At 41.6% G+C, this 15,198-nt stretch overlaps 1 protein-coding gene across 4 annotated transcripts in view; it reads left to right on the top strand.

The window, feature by feature from the left end:
* Positions 1–15,198, top strand: part of ASNS (asparagine synthetase (glutamine-hydrolyzing)) — a 145,697-nt gene that overhangs the window by 110,362 nt on the left and 20,137 nt on the right. Inside the window, exon 3 of one of the 4 annotated variants that reach the window (XM_043872202.1) lies at positions 13,063–13,137. The exons of 1 other annotated variant lie outside the window; for it this stretch is intronic. The gene's annotated coding sequence lies outside the window, so the exon portion shown is untranslated. Of the gene's footprint in view, positions 1–13,062; positions 13,138–14,110; positions 14,269–14,314; positions 14,336–15,198 lie in introns of those variants that run through there. 2 more of the 4 variants (XM_043872201.1, XM_043872204.1) reach the window with 2 other exon arrangements.

Below are 15,198 nucleotides of genomic sequence, written 5' to 3'. Positions count from 1 at the left end.
CAGGAAGAGTCCCAACTCTTATTTAGCCTAGCCCATTATTTCGCAAACATGAAAATACCAAGAGGCCATGCTAGGTCTACTGGACACATCATACAATTGTTATATAATTGGGATGACCCTGAGGAGTCTTCTCCCAGCCTAGTATTGTCTATCCCTAGTAATGTAAAATTGATCTTCAATCAAATGGTAATAAAATGTTGAAGGGATTGAATGGAACATACAAGTGAGAATCTTCTTAATTCTGGACTTTGAGCTGGTACTGCTGGGTACCATGATGAATAAAAATATTTTCTTTATCTGAAGTGGTTCCCAGAAATTCATAGCACAGGCTGCATACCAGTCATCTAGAGGAAGGCTTTAAGCTTATCCATACCTGGACTTTACCCAGAGTTTTTAATTCAGGATTTAAACATTCTTTTGGTCTAGGGTACACAGAGGGAGCAGGGATTTGCCTGAGAATCAAAAAGAAGGCTTTAGGGAACCTGCTGAAGAGTGATTAAAAGTTATCCTACCCATCATTAATTTAACAGATATATCTGGAGTAAAATGTCTTTTTCAGGTATTGTATTTGACATCATCTGGGAAAAATAAGAGAAAAACAGTATACAGTTAAAGCATGGGAGGCAGAAGATTGGAAATCAAATAACAACAAGAATTTATAATTCCTCCTAAAAGAGATGTAAACAAGGTAGAAGCTCACTATTTTATAAGAGCAACAAGCCAGGCAAACTCCAAGTAACAAGTGTGGCAGATCTCTGGGGGAAAAAAAAAATCCAGACTAGCCCTGTATTTTTAATAATTCTGACTTGCAACTGTGTTCTAACAGTTTGGCTCAAAGATACAGATATAGGTGTATCTATTTAGGTGATTTTTTTAGGTGGAATATATCTATCAATATTTATGGTATAAAAAAATTAAAACTGAGAATTTTTAAAAAATGTATTCTTGATTCATTTTAGAATAATAAAACTATAAAACTTTATATATTAACATAAATAATAATTTTATGAGAGATAATTTTAATTTCACCTCCAAAAAATAGTGATAAAAGCAGCATTGTTTATATATTTTTACAAATCTCTTTTGTATCTGGCTTAGAAGACAGTTGAATTCTCATATCTGCTTCTTTTTTCAATCTATTGGATATGTTGTTTGGCATAAGTATATGAAGAGAATCATGCAGATATGTAGTTGGAAAGGGAGGAGTATTTTAGCAGCCTTTTGAGATAATTGTGGATGTTATTCTTTGATAATACACTAGACTTGACAAATATAGTTTCTAAAGGTTGGTTGTAGTGTGGAATCTGAAACTATATCAATAAATAGTTCATACTCTGTATATTCATTAGAGAATGAGTCAGATTGTGTCTTAGTATTACTAAGAAAATAGTTTTTATCTCATTGAAGACTGTATTTTGAGAGTTGCTGCTATAACCCAAAGACAGTGATGATTTTACATGTACGTGGGAGGGGTGAGACACCCTTCTTAAACCTTGGATTGAGGAAAACTGAAGAAAATTGAGCTAGATAAACATCGAGAAACAAGACACCCATTTTGAAGGGATCATATAGCAATGCTAAGAAGCGGGAAGAATAAATAGACAGATTCAGTTTATAATCCTCCCACCCCCCCGCTTTATAAACAAAGTCTTTTTGAACAGAAAACTCTTCAAGGATAGAGTTTACTTGTAGTATTGCCAAGGGGGCGTGCAGAGGGGACTTAGGGAAGAACCTAAAGTGAAGCACCCAAAAGTCTGAACTCACACGTCCCTGCCCTGCACTTCACCTTTGCCATTTTCAAGGTCTTTGTTTCACATCACCTCCCAAATTACACCAAACTGTTGTGGCTTTCCAGGTGGCCCTAGTGGAAAAGAACCCACTTGCCAATGTAGGAGATGTAAGAGATGCGAGTTCAATCCTTAGGTTGGGAAGATACCCTGGAGAAGGAAATAGCAACCCACTACAGTGGAGAATCCCATAGACAGAGGAGCTTGGCGGGCTACAGTCCCATGGGGTTGCAAAAAGTCAGGCATGACTAAAGCGACCTAACACGTTATGCAAAATAAAACACACACTCAGAATTTATAATCAGACTTTCAGTCCAGTTCAGTTGCTCGGTCGTGTCCAACTCTTTGAGACCCCACAAATTGCAGCACACCACGCTTCCTGTTCTTCACCAACTCACAGAGCTTGCTCAAACTCATGTCCATCCAGTTGGTGATGCAATCTAACCATCTTTTCCTCTATTGTCCCCTTCTCCTCCTGCCTTCAATCTTTCCTAGCATCACAGTCTTTTCCAATGAGTCAGTTCTTTGCATCAGGTGGCCAAAGTATTGGAGTTTCAGCTTCAGCACAGTCCTTCCAATGAATATTCAGGACTGATTTCCTTTAGGATGGACTGGTTGGATCTCCTTGCTGTCCAAGGGACTCTCAAGAGTCTTCTCCAACACCACAATTCAAAAGCATTAATTCTTCGGCACCCAGCTTTCTTTATGGTCAAACTCTCACATCCATACATGACTACTGGAAGAACCATAGCTTTGACTAGATGGACCTTTCTTGGCAAAGTAATGTCTCTGCTTTTTAATGTGCTGTCTAGGTTGGTGATAACTTTTCTTCTCGGGGCAAGCATCTTCTAATTTCATGGCTGCAGTCACCCTCTGTGGTGATTTTGGAGCCCCCAAAATAGTCTGTCACTGTTTCCATTGTTTCCCCATCTATTTGCCGTGAAGTGATGGGACCAGATGCCATGATCTTAGTTTTCTGAATGTTGAGTTTTACGCCAACTTTTTCATTCTCTTCTTTAACTTTCATCAAGAAGCTCTTTAGTTCTTCTTTGCTTTCTGCTATAAAGGTGGTGTCATCTGCATATCTGAGGTTATTGTTATTTCTCCCAGCAATCTTGATTCCAGCTTGTGCTTCATCCAGCCTGGTATTTCTCATGATGTACTCTGCATTTAAGTTAAATAAGCAGGGTGACAATATACAGCCTTGATGTACTCCTTTCCCAATTTTCAACCAGTCCATTGTTCCATGTCTGGTTCTAACTGTTGCTTCTTAACCTGCATATAGATATCTCAAGAGGCAGGTAAGGTAGTCTGGTATTTCCATCTTTTTAAGAATTTCCATAGTTTGTTTTGATCCACACAGTCAAAGGCTTTGGTGTAGTCAATAAAGCAGAAGTAGATGTTTTTCTGGAATTCTCTTGCTTTTTTGATGATCCAGTGGATGTTGGCAATTTGATCTCTGGTTCCTCTGCCTTTTGTAAATCCAGCTTGAACATCTGTAAGTTTCAGTTCACATACTGTTGAAGCCTTGCTTAGAGAACTTTGAGCATTACTTTGCTAGCATGGTGCTTCCCTGATAGCTCAGTTGGTAAAGAAACTGTCTGCAACGCAGGAGACCCCAGTTCAATTCCTGGGTCAGGAAAATCTGCTGGAGAAAGGATAGGCTACCCACTCCAGTATTCCTGGCCTTCCTTTGTGGCTCAGCTTGTAAAGAATGTGCCTGCAATGCGCGAGACCTGGGTTTCATCCCTGGGTTAGGAAGATCCGCTGGAGAAGGGAAAGGCTAGCCACTCCAGTATTCTGGCCTAGAGAATTCCATGGACTGGGGTCACAAAGAGTCAGACATAGCTGAGTCACTTTCACTTTCACTTTGGTAGCGTGTGAGATGAGTGCAATTGTGTGGTAGTTCGAACATTCTTGGCATTGCCTTTGTTTGGGATTGGAATAAAAACAGACCTTTTCCAGTCCTGTGGCCACTGTTGAGTTTTCCAGATGTGCTGGCATATCTGAGTGCAGCACTTTCACAGCATCATCTTTGAGGATTTGAAATAGCTCAGCTGGAATTCCATCACCTCCACTAGCTTTGTTCATAGTGATGCTTCCTAAGGCCCACTTGACTTCACATTCCAGGATGTCTGGCTCTAGATGAGTGATCACACCATCATGGTTATCAGGGTCATTAAGATCTTTTTTGTGTAGTTCTTCTGTGTATTCTTGCCACCTCTTTTAAATATCTTCTGCTTCTCTTAGGTCCATACCATTTCTGTCCTTTATTGTGTCTATCTTTGTTGGTATCTCTAATTTTCTTGAAGAGATCTCTAGTCCTTCCCATTCTATTGTTTTCCTCTATTTCTTTGCATTGATCACTAAGGAAGGCTTTCTTATCTCTCCTTGCTATTCTTTGGAACTCTGCATTCAGATGGGTATATCTTTCCGTTTCTCCTTTGCGTTTTGCTTCTCTTCTTTTTGCTGCATCTCAAAATTGCACCACAGAAAAGGAGGGAATACACAGCAGGCAAAAGCTGAAGATTACCCTGAGAGTCTGAAAGTGTTATTTGCTCAGTTGTCTCCAACTCTTTGTAACCCCATGGACTGTAGCCTGTGAGGCTCCTCTGTCCATGGGATTCTCCAGGCAAGAACAGTGGAGTGGGTAGTGATCCCCTTCTCCAGGGGATCTGCTCAACCTAGGGATCAAACCCAGGTACCCTGCATTGCAGGCAGATTCTTTACCATCTGAGCCACCAGGGAAGCCCCAAAGATTACCTTAATGAATGGTTTTGGTAGAAAATTGTAGTTTCTGATAAACCCTGAGCTGGGTTTTAATGAAACCTGGTCACATTCTACCATGTGTACCAGGAGACATAAAATCATGTATTCACTCTTTTCTATTAGCTTGATAAAGTTCAAGTTCTCTGTCCCTTAGGTGCTCTGACAACCACCTTGCATGAAAAATCCACTCAAAAGCAGCAATATATTTTAAATACAGGACATGGTGGCCCTTGGGGAAGACATTCATCAACCAGAAACTAAAACCAATGTCTGATCACAAGCCTGTTTAGGGATCAGCCTCAGGTGCCACCCCTAAGGGTACAGTCAAGAGGACTCCCTAGATTCACAGTTCTACCAAAATTGTTGTTCAGTCCCCAGTGAATCCCTCATCTTCCAGTCCAATGATATACTTTTTATTTTAGTCTTCCTTATTCCTGAAATTGATGCTATTGGCCTGTTCCATGACTACTGAAACAGTTTTCCCCATTGCTTCTAGTTCACTACTCTCCATGGATTTCCTCTAGCCTCTTGCTTGATCATTCTTCTTCTTACTCCTAAAATTTTGGCATTTCTAAGGCCTGCCCTTTAATTCCCACCTTTTGTCCTTCCAGGATGCTTAATTCTGTTCTTAAAGCACTCTTACGACTTATAAAATGTACCATTTTTTGAGCAAGTATGTGTTGAGAACTGTTTTTATTTCTTCATATTTTTTAATATCACTTAAATCTTATAACAACCTTGGAAGGCTCTTAATAGTATTCCTGTTTTACTCACAAATGTTACATTCCTTGTTCAAATCACAGCTTGAAAGATCTGGGATTTGGTCTTAGATATGACTACAAACCATTGTTTTAAACTTAACATACGCCACCCAATATAATAGCAACCCCAATTTTGGTCTTAAACCTGAGACCAGGGCTTTTCACCTTTGGGGCACTACAGAGACATCAGTAAAAATTATTTTAAATAGAGATGCTCTTTGTCCATTTTCACTGTTACTGAATAAAAAATCTTGGTAGATGGTTTTGATGCATGCCGTTAATACAATGATGAACTTGATACTTATGTTCAACTTTCTATTGGGTCATCACCTAGATGCCTACCAGAAACTTTGACTTCGACATGAACAAAACTGAACCTACATTCTCTCAAATCTCCCCTTCTTGTATTTCAGATATTGTTACTATGTCACCATTCACACAAAGATAGACAGTTCTGCTCCTTCATTTCCCTTGCTCTTAGCTCCAAATCCTATGGGATTTAGCTGGGAGATGTCTGTGCTGCTACTTACATGTCCTGTCACCTCCAGACTAGCCTCCTTGCCTTTAGTCTCTCCACACTACAGTTCCATCCTACATCTTACTGCCTTCCTAATTTTTCTAAGAAGTGTCTTTTACCATGTTAATCATTCTTTTTTTTTTTCATTTATTTTTATTAGTTGGAGGCTAATTACTTTACAGTATTGTAGTGGTGTTTGTCATACATTGACATGAATCAGCCATGGATTTACATGTATCCATGATTTACATTAATCATTCTTTTATTGTCTTACACAAAGGGAAGTGAGTTTTAAATTCCAGTCAAAATATCACAAAGCAAAACCATGGCAATTTAATGGTGTATTGGGTATTTTCAAATTTTATCTTCTGCTATTTGACCTTTGAACTATATTTAGGATGTGAGCAGATGCTGGTGGTACTTTCAGGAAATCATGAGAGAAGATTGAAGATGAGAGGGTTAAACACAAGGATTTCTGTTTTTCCCATTCTGAATTGTAATGCTTTTAAGTGAAAGTCACTCAGTTGTGTCCAAATCTTTGTGACCCCATGGACTATACAGTCCATGGAATTCTCCAGGCCAGAATACTGGAGTGGGTAGCCTTCTCCTTCTCCAGGGGATCTTCCCGACCCAGAGATCTAACCCAGGTATTCCACATTGTGGGTGGATTCTTTACCAGCTGAGCCACAAGGGAAGGCCAGGAATACTGGAGTGGGTAGCCTATCTCTTCTCCAGCAGATATTCCTGACCCAGGAATCAAACTGGGGTCTCCTATGTTGCAGGCAGATTCTTTACCAACTGAGCTACCAGGGAAGCCCCAGTGCTTGTAAAGAGAATCCCTAAAAGTAGTTTTATTGAAATGAAGAGCAACAAGGAATCAGACATCTAGGCTAAGTGCTCAGTTGCTCAATTGTGTCTGACTCTTTGGAACCCATGAACTATAGCCCACCAGACTCCTTTATTCCATGGAATTTCCAAGGCAAGAATACTGGAATGGGTTGTCATTTCCTTCACCAGGGGCTCTTCCCAACCAAGGGATCTAATGCACATCTGCACCTCATGCATTGGCAGGCTGATTCTTTACCACTGTACCACCTGGGACCAAGTGTCAACCTTTTTATTGATACGATTTAAATAGTAAGCTCTGCCTTGAAGGTATCAACGTTTGGATATGTTTATGAATTAGTTGGTAATCCAGTTGTGTTTTTCAACTTGTGGGGCATAGATCTGGGGAGTTTGGCAGTTTTATAGCAAGGAATTAGTGAATGTGGATGTTGCTGTTTCATTGTCTACAAGTAATGTAATTGATACATCTATAAAATGTTTTTCAAGTGACTATAATGGTGAATGAAATAGAAACTTAGTGTGTGACTAAAGTCATAGTAGGTTGTTTCATTATACATTTTGCTGTCAATGGATAGCCAATTACAACTACTCTCATGTGAATTGTTTAAAGTTTAAGTTAGGGAGAGTTCCACATGCTTGAAAGGGTTAACAAGCATTGATTTAGTTGATACACAGCTCAAAAATTTACAGTTTTAAAAATATTTCAAGTGGAAATGCTGAAATGAAGATGGACATAGTATTCTGGAATTTCTGGAAAGATCTAAGTTTACAATATAAATTTGGGAATCAGCATGCAAATATTTTTAAAGTCATGATACTAGATTAGATTGCTGAGTGAAAAATGACCATGGATTAAGAAAATAATGATAAGGGTGTCCAAGGACTAAACTGTAGGGCTCTCTGGTATTAAAGAATCAAGATGATGATAAAGAACCAGCAAAGGAGACAGAGTGCCTAGGAAAAAGAGAGGAAAATGAAGAGAATATGAATCCTGAAAGCAAAGCATTTAAAGGACAATGATTGACTATCAAATGTTGCTAAAAGGTCAACCAAGGTGAGGACTAAGAAATGACCGCTGGACTTTGAAATGTGAGGGTACTGGTGACTCTGACAATAGTAATTTTTGTGGATTGTGGGAGAGAAGTCCTTTTGGAGTGAGTGTAGAAGAAAGTTGGAGAAGGGGGATTTCAGCCATTGGAAGAATTTTGCTGTGAGGTTAAGAAGAGATGGAGCAGTAGACAGAGGAAGAAATAGAATTACAGAGTCAAGAATTTGTTGCTGTTTTTAAGATGAGAGAAATAATACCATGATCACACACTGAGGGAAAAGTTCCTGGAGAGAACCATTTCAGCTGTGTTAACGCTACTAATTAGCCCCTTCCTGGTTTTAAGCTGGATTACATATTCCTATAATTATATGTCTATTTTTAGTAATTAAGCTTTAGACTCCTAGGAATGCTGAATGCTATTTCAGTGAACTGCCTCTACCCTTTCTTCAAAGCTCTGTTTGTTCAGGTCAACTGCAACGTCCTCATTAAGAGAGCTAATGGTTAATTTTCTGCTCTATAACTCCTTAATGCGGTGATTTTGACCCATCCTCCTACTTGTTCCAGCTCTTCCATCAGCTTTCAGGCCAGCACTCTCTCCTGACTCTTCTTTCCCTTACCTCTACACCTTCTCAGTCCGTTTCGCCTGCTCATGCCCTGCTTGCCTCTTCAGGCATCTTCAAGGCCTTGCCTTTGATCATTCTCTCTCACGTACTCCCTCCCACAACTATCACTTCCAATCCTTTGGTTTCAGTTTTTACCTCTATTCGTGGTTCAATAACCTGTATAATAATAATGGCATCTAACATTTACTGAGAATTTACTATTATGTGTCAGGCACTTTGCTAATTTCTTTATCTGCCTTGTCTGCCTTCTACCCACACTAAAAACTCCTCTGAGTATTACTATCCTCATTTTCAAATGGGGAAGTTTTTGCTCAGTAAGGCTCTGAATCTTGCCCTAATCCCAGGGAGTTAGCAAATGGCAGAGCTTTGATTGAACTCACTGTCTTGACTCTAAAGATGTTATAGTTACTATGCTTTATTGTCATCTAAAAGTCTAACTCAGATCGCCCTAGTTTTAAACTGGCATATCCATCCAACTGCTTAATGGACATAGCTCAGGCCACCACTCCAGTATTCTTGCCTGAAGAATCCCATGGACAGAGGAGCCTGGCGGGCTCCAGTCCATTGGGTCACAAAGAGCTGGACACGACTAAAGTAACTTAGCATGAATGCAGGCATTTCTATCTTAATAGGCACTAACCTAAACATCACCCAACCCCTTCCTTACCCTGCAGATGCCCCTGTTCTAATATTTCCTCCTCTGATATTCCTTATTTCCTATTATGGTTTCTCCTTCAATCCAGTCCCCAAGTTTAGACTGTTCTGGATTTTCCCTCTCCCTCTCCCTAATACCCACTGTCTCCACATCCATCAGGTTCTGCATCCCAGCGTCGCTGACATTCTCCTCTGCTTTCTCATTGACTTCCTGCTGGTAGGAAGCTATTCCCCATTGCAGTTGGTTCTCCCCGCAGTTGTTGAGGTTAGCTCTTGAAAAAGTCAATCTGATCATTTCATTGCACTTACGAACCTCTCATGACCCTTGTCACCTCCATTGTCCTTTCCATTCTATTTACAACATCACCCTATACTTGTCCTTGCCACTCTCGCCTATCGGAGGCATCAAGAATGCACGTGATGAATTATTAACATATGATATACGTGGACGCTCTTACATGCTGAAGAACACAAAATGAGTTTCAAAGTCTTCACTGAATTTTAAGTGGCTTATCACATATTTCTCAATCAACGGGAGGCTGATATACAACTACTGTTATATGTATAAACCGCTCAATATTTTGACATTAAAAAAGACATTCTTGTTTAGAACTACATACCAACAAGATTATTCTCATGTGAAACTCTTGTTTTAATTAATATTCTCAGCTAGAGCTGTTCTCTGGCTGTGGATCCTGCATATAGGGCATATTAATTTTACATAATAGAATTGGGTAAAATGGGAGTGACAGAGTGGGGATGGGTAAGTGGGAATGGAGAAGGATGAGGACACCTATACCAGAGTCTTTTCAAAACAGGAATAGAAGGAACTATATCTACATCCTTAATAACTGAACTAAAACAATTTTAAAAGTGTTTCTGCATCTTTGTTAGCTTCCAATAAAAAATGCAAGACCAGAAAAGAGATTATACTTGATAATATGCTATATTTTAACACAGCACAACCTGGATCTCACTTGTACCCTGAAATAAAAAGGATAATCTTCTTATATAGATCAGTCTCCCAGACAAGAGGCCATGTGGGGTTGTGGACAAGGGATTCTGGGTTCAGATCCCTTTGAGTTCAAATCCTGATAACTATGTGATCCCAAGTCCTGTCCTATCTCTGATTCTCGATTATCTTTAAATAAGGGGAAATCTGATTGAAAGGTAAATGTAAGGGTTTCTTAGATGAGAAATTAACACTTACTGATCTGAACTCCTACACTGGAATGCTGTAAATAGCTCATGTCCGTTTAGTTTTAACAGAATTGTAAGACTAGAAGAAACACCAAAGTTTGTTTATTTCCGCCTCATTATTTTACAGATGTGGAAACCCAAGAAGATCAAGAGACATAAACTATTTGTATACTTGTGAATAGACTTCAATATTCTAGTTTTCTAACCTGGCATCATTAACACGCTTTGACGGAACTGTTCGGAGCTCACAGCTAGCTAGGAGACTCATACTCAGACTCGGTTACCAACATTATAAGGTTGGAACATCAGCTGTAAGTCAGTAGATATTTCGAAGAAATTTAAAGACTTTATTTTAATTAATGCTCTCAAGGCTTAACAAATACAGTCTTGTGTTATCAATTACATTTGGGGGATGGGGAACAGGCCTACAGGTTTTACTTGACAGAGGAGGCTTTTATTCTGGTTCTAAAGAACCAGGGACTGAAGGTCAAATAATTTTAAATGCTCCCTGGCAGCTTTTAGCGTGAGATTTCAGTATTCAATAATGAGATAAGATCATTATCTCAGAATGAGATAAGACATGGGAAAATAGGCTAACATAATTTAGTTTTCATTTGCATTGGATAATTGCTGCTGCTGCTAAGTTGCTTCAGTCGTGTCCGACTCTGTGTCCGACTCTGTGCGACCCCATAGACAGCAGCCCACCAGGCTCCGCCGTCCCTGGGATTGTCCAGGCAAGAACACTGGAGTGGGTTGCCATTTCCTTCTCCAATGCATGCAAGTGAAAAGTGAAAGTGAAGTCGCTCAGTTGTGTCCAACTTTTCGAGACCCCATGGACTGCAGCCTACCAGGCACCTCCGTCCACGGGATTTTCCAGGCAAGAGTACTGGATAGGGGTGCCATTGCCTTCTCTGTTGGATAATTGAGAGAACATGAATCATTCTCCATGCTAGTTTGTTGTTGATGTTTAGTTGCTAAGTCATGTCCAACTCTTTGTGACCCTATGGACTGTAACCCACCAGGCTCCCCTGTCCGTGGGATTTCTCAGAATATTGGAGTGGATTGCCATTTCCGTCTCCAGAGGATCTTCCCCACCCAGGGATAGAACCCACGTCCCTTGCATTGACAGGCAGATTCTTTACAGCTGAGCCACCTGGGAAGCTCCTACTGTAGTTTAATCCACCACAAACTCAGTGTTATAACTTAAGACCGATGTATGGGGTCAGGCTGTGACAGGAAGCAGATGGCACACTCCAGTTAGAACTGATCAGAGAAGTGTGGACAGGGCGTAGGAGAGCAGGATGGCTCGGCACCTCAGCACTAGGCCTGAGGAGGTGAGGAGGACGCAGTGCCTGGAATCTGCAGATAAGGAGGAAAAGAGGGTCAGCAGACAGGAGCTGCAGGAGAGGAGCTTTGCGGTGGGTGAGCCAGGAAAAGAGATGTCCTTCTCCTTCCCAGCCTCTGCAGCTCCTTGAAGTGGAACCATTTAGCCACTCCCAGTGAAAGAGCAGGGCAGGGAAGCCAGGGCATGAGATTGAAAGTGGCTCTGAAGGGACAAGCAAAAGACACCCAGTACAGTACCACCAACCGCACCAGGTAACATATCAAATGATATGTCTTCCGCTACCTAGATGAGGTGGAAAGGGAAAGGGGATTTATACTATTATGATTCAGTTCTTTATGATTTAATGCAAACAGTGTGTGTTTGGCTAAATCTCTCAGTTTCTCTTATTTTTACATTATAAAATGTGGGTAGAAAATTTACTTTCCAAATTGTCCTTAGGCTTGAGATAGTACTAACATATAGAAGATGTGTGTGTGCTCAGTTGCTCAGTCATGTCTGACTCTTTGCAACCACATGGACTGTAACCCGTCAGGCTCCTCTGTCCATGGGATTTTCTAGGCAAGAATACTGGAGTGGGTTGCCTTTTCCTACTCCAAGGGATCTTCCCGACCCAGGTATTGAACCTGGGTCTCCTAAGTCTCCTGCATTGGCAAGAGGATTCTTTACCACTGAGCCATCTGGGAAGCCTGTAGTATACAGAATAGGATGTAGCAAAGTCTATTTGATGCTGACAATTTAGGGAAATAAAGAACCTTAGAACTTAGTCCTCTATCATCCTTGTCATCAACCAGTGTCCACTGTTCTTAGGGAATGTATATCCTTGGCAATTACTGAACTAGTTGGGAATGTATTACATGAGGATATCAAACCTGTATCCTTGAGAAGCATTGACTGTAGTCTGACCTCAGTATGTCTCTGCACATGTAATTTTACTATTTCTTAACTTATTTTGGTGCTGATGTGACCAGTAAAATACAAATTTATCATAGAGTGTAATGAAGTCACGGGGCCTTGTTTATTTTTATCATAGCATGTTTTCTCTATCAAAGAGACTCTCAAAGTACACTACCTTCTTGTGGGGGCAGGTCAAGAAGACGTTTTTAAACAAAATTCTATAAGGAATCTTTGTACTTAAAAGGTTTAGGGGCCACTCATCTATTTTGGTTTTACGTATCAACATGACTTGAATCTTACAAAGAAATATTAGGCCTTAAATGTATTATTCTGAGGGCAGGTCTTTCCCGGTTCTGCATAATAAATTTGAGGGCAGTACTGGTAGAAGTCCAACAATGCCTTTAAAATGGTGAGTCTCCATGGAGATAATAAATAGGAAAAAGTCTAATTTTAGGGTAATTCTCCAATATAGGAATGGGGATGAAATCTAGAAAATATATTTTGTCCTGAACAGAAACCATTCATGTTTAGCAAAAATAAGAGAGGCTATATTAGCCCTTTTCTCCTCTGTCAGCATTTCCAGTATAACCCAGATTTTCTTGTCATTCTGTTCCACAGGCAGATGTGATGAAAAGAAAAAGGCCTGGGGATCCAGACAAACATGGCTTTACATCCTGGATCCACAACTATTAGGTGTGTAAATTCAGATAATATTCTTCTAGCTGGGTCTAATGTAAAAATAACCAGATTGACATGCTATGGGGTTTTTTGATGAGATAGTTGATAATGTGGGGATGAAAAAATTGATTTCCCTCCTTGGGTGCTATAACTCTTCAGAACTCTCATCACTTTAGTACTTGAAAATTTCAGGATTTGGAAGGACCCCTAGTAGTCTCTCACTTGCTTATTTTAAAGATGGAAATGTAAAGAAGTTATAGGACGTATCTAATGATCATATTACTATATAAGTCATAAAATTCAGGCTGGAATGGAACTCAGTCCTTTTCCAGAAAGCGTAACTTGTCAACGACCAAATGTAATGAGTAATTGAATCGAAGTGAGTCCATGTATCCACTGAGCCGGTCCTGGGACTCAAAAGGTGAAGAAGTCGACACAAGGTGACGTTCTGGTTGAGCACCAATACAACCACAGAAGACGTCTGACGATCCGTCACAAGACAAATACACTGAGCCATATGCTCAGAGGAAGGGGAAATGTAACTCTGTCTGAGGTAGAAGAACCTAATGAAATCTAACCTGCATTTAATAAAAGGTGGAGACTCTTCCAGCCATCTGCCTCAGTATTTATTAATATGGCAAATATATGCGTATCCACAGCTATGTATCAGATGCTCTCTTATAGTAAGGAAAAAATAAAGTGCTAAAGGTTTGGCAGTTAAGGACATGAGGAAGATACGCTGCAGAAGGCATACTGCAATCAATTACTGATAATTTCTCTAAGAACAAACCAGGTACGAAAGTTTAATGAATTGTCAGAACAGCAGGTCAGGCCATCTTACGTGCCTCTGGGGTACCTGGCCAGACCTCTGAGGTTATCCTTCCGCAGAGGCACTAACACTTTAAGACGCTGGAAACAGAGCCGTTCCTCCGCCTCCCTAGCTCCGCATCCTGTCCTGGCCCGGCTACAGCGCCTTCACGCCCCGCGGGCCACGCCCCTGCGCGTTGGTTGGTCTTTCCAGAAGTGATGAAACTTCCCGCAAGCATTACAGGAGCCGGGAGAGTATAACGTGAGGGGTGAGAGAAAGCCCCCATCCTGCAAGCCGCAGCTGGGCCCTTCCGGCCCAACCGCCCCACTGGAGCCCAGGTAGGCTCGGCAGCCACGGGTCGCGGCGTCCTTGCAGCGAGCGTGCCGCAGGGCTGCCCCCAGAGAGGTAGGAAGATGCGCGGCAGCCTGGCCCGCCCGAAGGGTGGGCAGACGCGGATCCCGGCATCCCGGGACGCTGCAGCTCTAGCCAGGCCGGGGAGGCGGGGCCGATTGTTGCGCACCTGGGAGCCAGCTGGGGCGGGAAGACCTCCGCTGTGGTCCGGGAGAGAGGGGCCGCGTGGCCCCCCAGAGCGGCGGCCCTGCCGCTCCGGAGAGACGGCGGCGGCGGTTTAAGTTGGCGCCTGTAAATTTCATTATTTTATTATTGTTATTATTATTATATTGCGTCGAAGCCTGCGGAAATGTTTGCATTTCGAGGGCCCTGCCCTGGATGGGCTGGAGGGCGCACGTGGTCCGGGTGCAGCCGGGAGTCGCGGGGTCACGCGTTCCCTAGGCTCTGATCCTGGAGAGAGTGTCTCCTGGGCTGTCTGTCACGGCCTCGGACACTCCTTACCTCCGGCTTACCACCCGGTTTTTCCCAGCTACCCCTCCCCCCATCTCTTGTTGCAAGACTCAACAAGTGACTTGCTGAGCAAATCCTGCCCAAAAGAGATCAGTTTAGGATGACAGGCGGCGCGGTCTGGGAAAAGGCAAAAAAAAAAAAAAAAAAAAAAAACCCGAAAAACTGGCGTGGCTTTTCTCAGCGGTTATCTGTTTTATAGGAACGGCTTCAAATTAATGTTGCTATTTTGAGTGAAGGAACACTTTCCGCCCCCAGCCTGTGGCCTACATTATTTCTTCACCGTCTGTTACCCTTGGTGCTTGACAAATAATGTAAAAGCACCAGTAATTCAGCTTTTTCATTGATTGATCGCATTCTTGTAAGATTCACTAGAGGTAACCTAGGTCTTGAAGCTGTGCAGGAGCTCG

The sequence above is a fragment of the Cervus elaphus genome, chromosome 18, assembly GCF_910594005.1.
Source record: "Cervus elaphus chromosome 18, mCerEla1.1, whole genome shotgun sequence".
In the NCBI taxonomy this organism is placed as follows: domain Eukaryota; kingdom Metazoa; phylum Chordata; class Mammalia; order Artiodactyla; family Cervidae; genus Cervus; species Cervus elaphus.
This window is presented reverse-complemented; position numbering and strand designations above follow the sequence as displayed.